Source organism: Rhinopithecus bieti, unplaced genomic scaffold (genome assembly GCF_001698545.2).
Source record: "Rhinopithecus bieti isolate Rb0 unplaced genomic scaffold, ASM169854v2 scaffold_12716, whole genome shotgun sequence".
Classification (NCBI taxonomy): Eukaryota; Metazoa; Chordata; class Mammalia; order Primates; family Cercopithecidae; genus Rhinopithecus; species Rhinopithecus bieti.
The window spans coordinates 86085-95349 of record NW_016807174.1 but is presented as its reverse complement, the minus strand read 5'-3'; the positions used below and the strand labels follow the sequence as shown (position 1 = coordinate 95349).

The 9265-nt window shown below is 35.5% G+C and overlaps 1 protein-coding gene across 1 annotated transcript in view; it reads left to right on the top strand.

The window, feature by feature from the left end:
- Positions 1 to 2707: 2707 nt before the first annotated feature.
- The window catches only part of LOC108534885 (phosphatidylinositol 3,4,5-trisphosphate 3-phosphatase TPTE2-like), a 35517-nt gene continuing 28959 nt past the window's right edge, over positions 2708 to 9265 (top strand). The window contains exon 1 of the mRNA XM_017880443.1: positions 2708 to 2772. The gene's annotated coding sequence lies outside the window, so the exon portion shown is untranslated. The remainder of the gene's footprint in view (positions 2773 to 9265) is intronic.

The window sequence follows — 9265 nt, the reverse complement described above, 5'->3', positions numbered from 1 at the left end:
ATCCTGAACTTACCTAGTTAAAGAGAATGAGTATTTTTAGGGTTCTTAATATATATTGCCAAATCCAAGAGCAATTGTATTATTGTATCAACAATAAATCAAAGTTTTAAATGTCATGTCTTATTTTGCCAGCATTGGATTTTCTCATTAAAAGAGAAAGGGCTAATTTCATGGGTGCAAAGGTCGTGTCACTGTTGTTTTGACTTCGTTATTGGCGACACTGAATATTTATGTAGGTTGTTAATCAGTTTGATTTTCTCTTTTATGGATTGTTTATGTCCTTGGCCCATTTATCTATAAGGTGAGGGAGTAATATTTAAGTTGTTGTTAATGAATTATTAATTTATTATTCTAGATATAGTCCCCAACAGTCCATTTTTCTGAAAAAAATATTTTCCCCTATTGTTCATTATAGCATTTTTAAACAGAAATTTCAGAATTTCATGAAGTCAAACCCAAGGCTATTGATCTTCCATTGATTCAACACTTTTAGTTCTTCCTCATCCAAAGAATTGATTAAAATTCACTTAAGTTTCTCATAGATAGTTGTAGTTTTTAATATGTAATTTCTAAACCTATATGGATTTTATGTAAGAAAATTCATGAATTCTGAAGTATGTGAAATGTTTTATCCTTCCCCTCTGCCACTATGCAGATTCAGGGTGTTCATCTTTTGACTTACTATTTCCTCCTAACATAGATAACCAATTTAATACATGGATGACTTCGATGCCTTAATTTTATTTTTCCTCAATATTAAGCCAGTAAACATTGTTCTGAGGCTCAATATTTCCTCAATATTAAGCCAGTAAACTTTGTTCAAATACTAATCAGTTTTTGAAATTTTGTGTCATTTTTGTTGTTACACAGAGATATATACATATGTGTGTGTGTATGTGTGTATGTTTCAGAAAGATATATTTCCTGAAAATATTATTGGATTCATATAGTTATATTAACTATATTTCAAATAATAACTACTATTTGTTTTTCATTGGAAAGGTTATACATACACACACACACACACACACACACTTACCGGTACATATATATCTTCATTAAAAAACTAAGAGAACAGATGAGCCAAAAAAGTCTCCATATAGTTACCAGTTATTTATAAATTGATATGTTTGTCTTTTTCTATCATGCATACACACACAATCGTACTGTAATACTTTTTGCATTTATTTGCTTACATAGTGCTTAGGTAGAATGTAATACTCAAATCACTATCTAAAAGACATACCTATTCAGAATTAAATTTAAATAAGAACCAATATGAATTAGATTTAAATAAGAATCACATTAACTGTGAATTAATGGTTTGGAACAAATTTACTTAAAGTTCGTTAACCATCTAATGTACTTTTCTGATAGCTTTAAATCGTGTGTATTTACAATAGAGGCTAATCTGAGTAGTCAAACACATATTTGTGGACTCTTTGAAAAACCACAGTGGATTAGAACTTGAAATTGGCATAGCCTTGTATTCCCTGAGTCTCCCCTAGAGGATGCTAGTGAGAGACAGAGTAATAGAAAGTAATAACCATTTTAGGTTCCTCCTGGGAAATGGCTTATGTTGGTGCCATGCAAATATGTAAAATATGTGTTTCTCTGTTTTAGGAAGTTGTACAGTTTCTAGACAAGAAACATCCAAACCACTATCGAGTCTACAATCTATGCAGTATGTACCTTACTCTGTATATTTCTACTGTAGATAGAAAACAGATTACTGAATGTAAGAAGATGATTTTGTTTTTTACATTGCATTTAATCATAAGTATTTGGTGCTGGTGCAGAAGGCATTTAAAAATCCCCATCTTGGACTGGCCCCATTTGGTAGAAGAAGTTAGCCCAGGAGCACAGAGTACCCTTATGAAGGAGGCAGCTCTGGCAGGACTAATGAGGCTGGAGTGGAGGCAAACCATTTTAGGGAAGATCTGTTCTGGCAATACTAGGTTTAGGAAAATCTGTCTGTTTTTCCTGCCAGATTGTGTTACGAGGACATAGACAATTTAACAAATGAGTCCCCTGACCCATTAGCAGTGGGTTATGATGAGAGCAGGGCCGCAGATGGGAAAAAAGCAAAAAAAACTCTTTAGAAAATAGGTCTCAACCCAGCTTACCACTCTGTCTTAATTTTTTTCTCTACCTGTATACTCAATAGACAGGGGGCAATCATTTTGGCCAGCTACATTTGCCTCTTGCATGGTTTCTAACTACCCTGCAATAATATAATGAATAGTCTGCTAGAAAGTTAAAAATTACGCCTATTAAACCAAAATAAGTTGAGTTTAGGTGACGTGAGATGGATAATCCACTACTATCCTTCTGTTTTTGAGACCCTTAAGTTTATTTTATTTAGAGCAGCAGGAGCAAGTTGGAAAGCTCTTTTTGAAATGGATACGGAATTTCTAATAAGATATTTTATATGATTCATAACTTCATTTACTGTGTTATTATACAGAGAGATATGACATACATGTTATTTATTTTAGGTGAAAGAGCTTATGATCCTAAGCACTTCCACAATAGGGTCAGTAGAATCATGATTGATGATCATAATGTCCCCACTCTATGGTAAGTTTTATGCTACGTTGACTATCAGAAGGGGGCTAAATATATTGGGCTTGATTTTTTGAAAATATTTTAATTCAACTAAAAATCCTAAACTTGAAATCAGGGAGATGGTAGCATTCTCCAAGGAAGCAAAGGAGTGGCTGGCTCAAGATGCTGAAAACATCATAGTGATTCACTGTAAAGGAGGCAAAGGTAATAACGTTTTCCTTTTTATTCTTCCCATTCTAAAGACATGTAAATACATGTAAAGCACAAGAACAAGATATGTGTTGCTATTAAGTATTAGTAATTGTTAGCATTTAAAAATATTAGCTCTAAGACTGAAAGAAGGGAAGGAGAAAGGAAAGAGGAGAGGAGCAAGAGTAGGAGATAGGGAGGGGATAAGGAAGGGAAGGAAAAAAGAACTAAGGAGGGTTGAGCATATTTTCCCTTGTTTTTCTACTGTTTGGATATCTTTATTTTTTGTTTGCTAGTTTATATCTCTGAAAATACAAAGTCTTTAATTTTGGAGTGTCAGAATACTTTTATTTAAGGCTGCTATTTTATTTTAAATTAACAAATAAAAGTATATTTATGGCATACAACACGATGTTTTGATATATGTAAACATTGTAAAATGGCTAAATCAACCTAATTGACATATGCAATACTCCACATACTTCTTACTTTTTTGTGGTGAGAACATTTAAATTGCATTCTCTCAGTAATTTTCAAGTCTATATTATTATTAACTATGGTCACCATGTTGTACAATAAATTTCCTGAACTTGTTCTTCCTGTCTAACTGAAATTTTGCATCCTTTAACTGACATCTCCACAATCCCTCCTTTTTGTTCTCCTCAGCCCCTGGTAACCACCATTCTACTCTCTGCTTCTACGAATTTGACTTTTTTAGAGTCCACAAATAAGTTAGACATCCAATATTTGTCTTTCTATGCCTGGCTCCTTTCGCTTAACATAACGGTCTCCAGTTTTTTCATCCTTATTATCTCAAGTGATAGGATATCCTCTAAGGTTGAATAGTATGTTCTTATTTATATATAGCAGATATTCTTTATCCGTTCATCCAGACATTTAGATTGACTCCATAGCTTGGCTATTATGAATAAGGCTGCAGTGAACATGGGAGTGCAGATTTCATTTCCTTTGGATATATACCCAGAAATGGAATCTCCAAATCATATGGTAGTTCTATTTTTAGTTTTCTGAGGAATCCCCATGCTGTTTTCCATAATAACTACTAATTTACACTCACACCAACAGTGTACAAGAGGGTTCTCTTTCCTCTCCATCCTCACCAACTCTTCTTTTGTCTTTTTGTTAATCACCATCCTAACAGGTATGAAGATATCTCTTTGTGGTTTTAATTTGCCTTTCCTGATGATTAATGATGTTGAGCATTTTTTCATATACCTCCAGGCCATTCATATGTCTTCTTTTGAGAAATATCTTTTCAGGTTCTTTGCCCATTTTTTAGGCAAGTAACTTGTTCTCTTGCTATTGTGTTGTTTGAGTTCCTTTTTTTTAAAAAAAAAAAATATTACCCTGTTCTCGAATATATGCTTTGCAGGTATTTTCTCCCATTCTGTAGGTTGTCTCTTTATAATTGTTTCTTTTGCTGTGCAAAAGCTTTTTAGTTTGATACAATGTCATTTGTCTATTTTTTCTTTTTTTGCCTATGCTTTTCAGTCATATCCAAAAAATTTGGGCCCAGACCTATGTCAAGAAGCTTTTCCCCTGTGTTTTCTTCTAGTAGTTTTCCAATTTCAAGTTTCACAGTTAAGTCTTTACTTTGAGTTGATTTTTGTATACTGGGTGAGATAAGTTGCAATTTCATTCTTCAGCAAGTGGATATCCAGTTTCCCCAGTATTGTTTGTTGAAGAGACTGCCCTTTCCTCATCGTGGATTCTTGGCACCTTTGTCGAAGATCAGCTGAAAAATGGGTGGATTTACTCTGGGCTTTCTATTCTGTTCCATTGGTCTATATATCTGTTTTTATTTAGGGTTGTTCTGAAACTTGGTGAGAATCTTTTAGATTAAGGGAACCAACACAGAAATGCTATTTCAAAAATTATACTGGACTTTTTCTAGTGTAATGATACAAAGAAGTTTATATTGGTGGGGTTAAAATGGGGGGAAAAGCCACTTGTAAAACCAAACAAGTTAAGTTCAGTTAGATTTTCTTTCATTCAGGTTTAGGCTTTGAATAATCATGTAAGGATATTTCACAATTTTTGACAAACATGAAGAATTACATTCTTAGAGGGCCGTAAAACCATTTTTATATCAAATTCCAGGAAAACATAACACTGTAAACTGACTTATATAATTCAGTGAAATGAAGTTTTAGTCTTATTGAGAACTAGTTTCAAGCCCATTAGTTAATACAGGTTTGACTATTCGGTATAAACTGGCAATTTACAATACCATAGTTAAATTAAGAAGATAGAGGTTGAATCACTTGAAGTTGCCGTTTTTTTAACCATCTTTTGGTTTAAAAATGGCCATTTCATATTGCCCAAACTAAAACGTTATTATTCAAGCAGTAGCATCAGTTTTCTACTAACTAATGCTAATTCCTTGCTTCAAGGATTTCAGATTTGACTTTTTTCTAAAAGCTTTTGCTGAGAAGGGGTTTGCATAATATAAGTGTTCACTTAATATTTTGTTGATTTTTTGGGGGTTGTTTGGAGAATATCCAGCTGGTATGCACCAGAGAAGCCTTTTTTAAAAAACGTTCATTCATATTAGTCTTGCTGTCTTCTGATTGGTTGCTGCCTGCAGGTTACCAGTAGTATCATGATAGTAGAAATATTTTATTATTGATTTATAGGAGTTCTTTAAAGAATCTGAATGTCAATTTCTCTTAGTATTGCAAGTATATTCTCCCACTGTGTTTTTTTAAAATTTGATTGTGATTTATTTTGTCGTAAAAAGTTTGTAAATTTTTGTTTTGTTTTGAGACACGGTCTCGTTCTGTCACCCAGACTGGAGTAGAACGGCTCAATCTCGGCTCATTGCAGCCTCAGCCTCCCTGTACTCAAGTGATCCTCCCGCCTCAACTCCTCTGAGTAGGTGGGATTACAGGCATGCACCACCATGCCTGGGTAATTTTTGTATTTTTTGTATAGACAGGGTCTCCCTATATTGCCCAGACTGGTCTTGAACTCCTGGACTCAAATGTTCCACCCGCCTCAGCTTCCCGAAGTGCTGGGATTACAGGTGTGAGCCATTGTGCTGGAAAGAAGTCTGTAATGTTAAATGTAGTAAAATGTGTTAGTCTATGTGTGTGTATGTATTTCATGCTTTTCTGTCATGTTTAGGAAATTCACCCCTATACTGAGGTAGTAAAGATATTCTACATTTCTTCAAAAATCTTCAAGGTGCATTTTTAATATTTGAGTCTTTAATCTAATTGAAATTTGGGGGAAGTTTTTTTTTTTCCATATGGGTAGCCAATGGTCCTAACATCATCAATTGCATGCTATTTTGTTCTCCATTTATTTGTAATTCCTCTCAATCATATACCAAGTTTCTACAAATATTCAAAATTGTTTCTAAGTTCTCTATATCACACTTTTGTAATTATTGTAGCTTTATATTGTAGTTTGATAAAGGCAGAATTGTCTTGCTCTTCTTGGAACGTTATTCATACATTAAATTTTAAAATAATTTTGTCAAGTTCCACTATAAAACATGTTTAGGATTTTCATTGGAACTACACTGAATTTATAGATTAACTTGAGAGAACTGACAACTTTGTGATATTAAGTTATACGTGTGATTAATCTTCTTCATTCTTTAATAATATTTTATATTTTCTTCATTATGTCTTTGCATATATTTTCAAAAATTCATTCCTACACAAATTGTGACTGCAAATGGAATCTCTTTTTTTTTCCTTTTACATTTGGCTTGTTTCCAATTTTTGCTATGATAAATAATGCTGCTTTTTTTTTTTTTTTTTTGGACAGAGTCTCACTCTGTCACTCAGGGTGTGGAGTGCGGTGGTACGAACTCGGTGCACTGCAACCTCAGCCTCCCAGGTTCAAGCGATTCTTGTCCCTCAGCCTCTGGAGAAGCTGGGATTACAGGCACCTGCCACCATGCCTGGCTGCTTTGTATTTTTAGTGGAGACAGGCTTTCACCATGTTGGCCAGGCTGGTCTCGAACTCCTGACCTCAAGTGATCTGCCTACCACGGCCTCCCAAAGAGCTTACGGGGGTATTACAGGGGTAAGCCACGGCGCCTGGCCCAATGATGCTGCTTTTAAAAATACACATTTCTTGTTGCATATGTGACCGTATTTTTGTTGAGTATATACCTCAGACTGAAATGGTTCTGTCTTAGGGTAATTAATCTTGAACTTTATTTGATAATGTCACCTATTTCTGAAACAGTTGTACCAATTTTCACTCCACTGGTATTGTACACTCGAAGCGTTTCATATCTTCCCCAATACTTGCAATTCTGAGTATTTTTATTTTTAGCCGTTGGGTGTTTGTGTGATGGCATATTATGGTGGTGTTCATTTGCATTTCTGTAATTACTAATAAGATTGAGGAAGTTTTCTTAAGATTATTAAGTATTTGGATATCCTTTTTTGTAAAGTAACTATTAAATTTTCTTACCCATTTTTCTCCTGGATTATTTGTCTTTTTTCTCTTGATTTGCAGTTTTTTATGTATTCTGATTTCCATTCTGTTATTGGTCATATATGTATTTCAAGAAACCTTTTCTACTCTGTGATTTGCCTTTAGTTCTTAGCTGTATTACCATCATAGGTATTATGCTTTCCTTTTATCAAGTTTGTGTTTTTGTGTCCTGATTAAGAAAATTTTCCTTGAGTTTAAAGACATTCTACTACTATATTTTCTTCTAGAAGGTTCATTCCTTTTAAAATTGATTTATAAGTATGATGTGAGGAAGGGGTTAGGTTTCATCTTTTTCCATATATGGCTATCCAGTTATTCCAGTACACTGGTTGAGAAGATTTTCATTACTTTAATACCCTGCAGAATATGAGTCTGTTTCTGACCTTTTATCCTGTTCACTGATTTTTCATCTGTGTGCCAGTAGCACAACCATCTTACTGTAGCTTTCTCATAAGTCCTTATTTCCAGTCAAGTGAGTACAATCATCTTTTCTTTTTATTCAAAATTATTTGTGTATTTTAGGCGGTCTACATTTCCATATAAATTTGGGAATCAACTAGTTAAATACACACACCTGATAGAAATATTTTTGGAATTGCGTTGAATCTATAGATTGGGGAGAATTGAATCTTTACAATATTGACTCATCCAACCCATGAAAAGAGATATTCTCTCATTCAGTTAGGTCTCCTTCCATTTCTCTTTACAATGTTTTCTTATTTTCTGTGTAGAAAGCTTGCATATTTTTGATGAGATTTATTCCTACATATTTGATATGTTGTGGTTATTGAAATGATATCCCTTTAAAATGTTTATTTTCTAAATGTTGATTTAAATGCAGTTCATTTTATTTATCAATCTTGTAATTCACCACTTGACTAAACTCACTTTTTATTTTTTTGAGATAGGGTCTCATTCTGTCACCCAGGCTGGAGTGCAGTGACGTGATCATGGCTCACTGTAGCTTCAACCTCCCTGGACTCAGGGAATCCTCCCACATCAGCCTCCCAAGTAGCTAGGACTGCAGGCAGGTGCCACCATGCCCAGCTAATTTTTTGATTTTTTTGTAGAGACAGGGTTTTGCCATGTTGCCGAGGTTGGTCTCAAACTCCTGGGCTCAAGTGATCTGCCAGCCTTAGCCCCTGCCTCCCAAAATGCTAGGATTACAGGCCTGAGCCACTGTACCCAGCCTAAACTCACTTATTAGTTCTACTAAATTATCTATAGATTCTTTTGGATGTTATAGTACATGATTATATCATGTGAAAATAATAAATTGTATTTTTTCCTTTTCAGTCATGTTTTTCGCCTAGCACTGGCTAGAACTTTCAGTACAGTGTAGAATTAGAAGTGGCAATAGCAGCCATCAAATTCTCAAAGGAAAAGCTTTCAGTGTCTCTCCAATTGCTTTAGGAGCGTGTGTGTGTGTGAGCTGCCATTTATCAGATTAAGAAATTCCTCAGGCCAGGTGCGGTGGCTCATGCCTGTAATCCCAGCACTTTGGGAGGCTGAGGCAGGCGGATCACGAGGTGAGGAGATCGAGACCATCCTGGCTAACACAGTGAAACCCCATCTCTACTGAAAATACAAAAAATTAGCCGGGCGTGCTGGTGGGTGCCTGTGGTCCCAGCTACTCGGGAGGCTGAGGCAGGAGAATGGTGTGAACCCGGGAGACGGAGCTTGCAGTAAGCCTAGATCGCGCCACTGCACTCCAGCCTAGGCGACAGAGCGAGACTCCAACTCAAAAAAAAAAAGAAAAAGAAATTCCTCAGCCAGGTGCCATGGCTTATGCCTGTAATCCCAGCACTTTGGGAGGCCCAGTAGGCCCGATCACTTCCGACCAGCCTGGGCAACAGGATGAAACCCCGTCTCTAACCCCATCTCTACGAAAAAATAAAAACAACCAGATGTGGTGGTGCATGCCTGTAATACCAGCTTGAACTCAGGAGGCAGAGGTTGCAGTCAGCCAAGATCACACCACTGCGCTCCAGCCTAGGTGACAGAGTGAGACATTTGCTCAAAAAAAAAA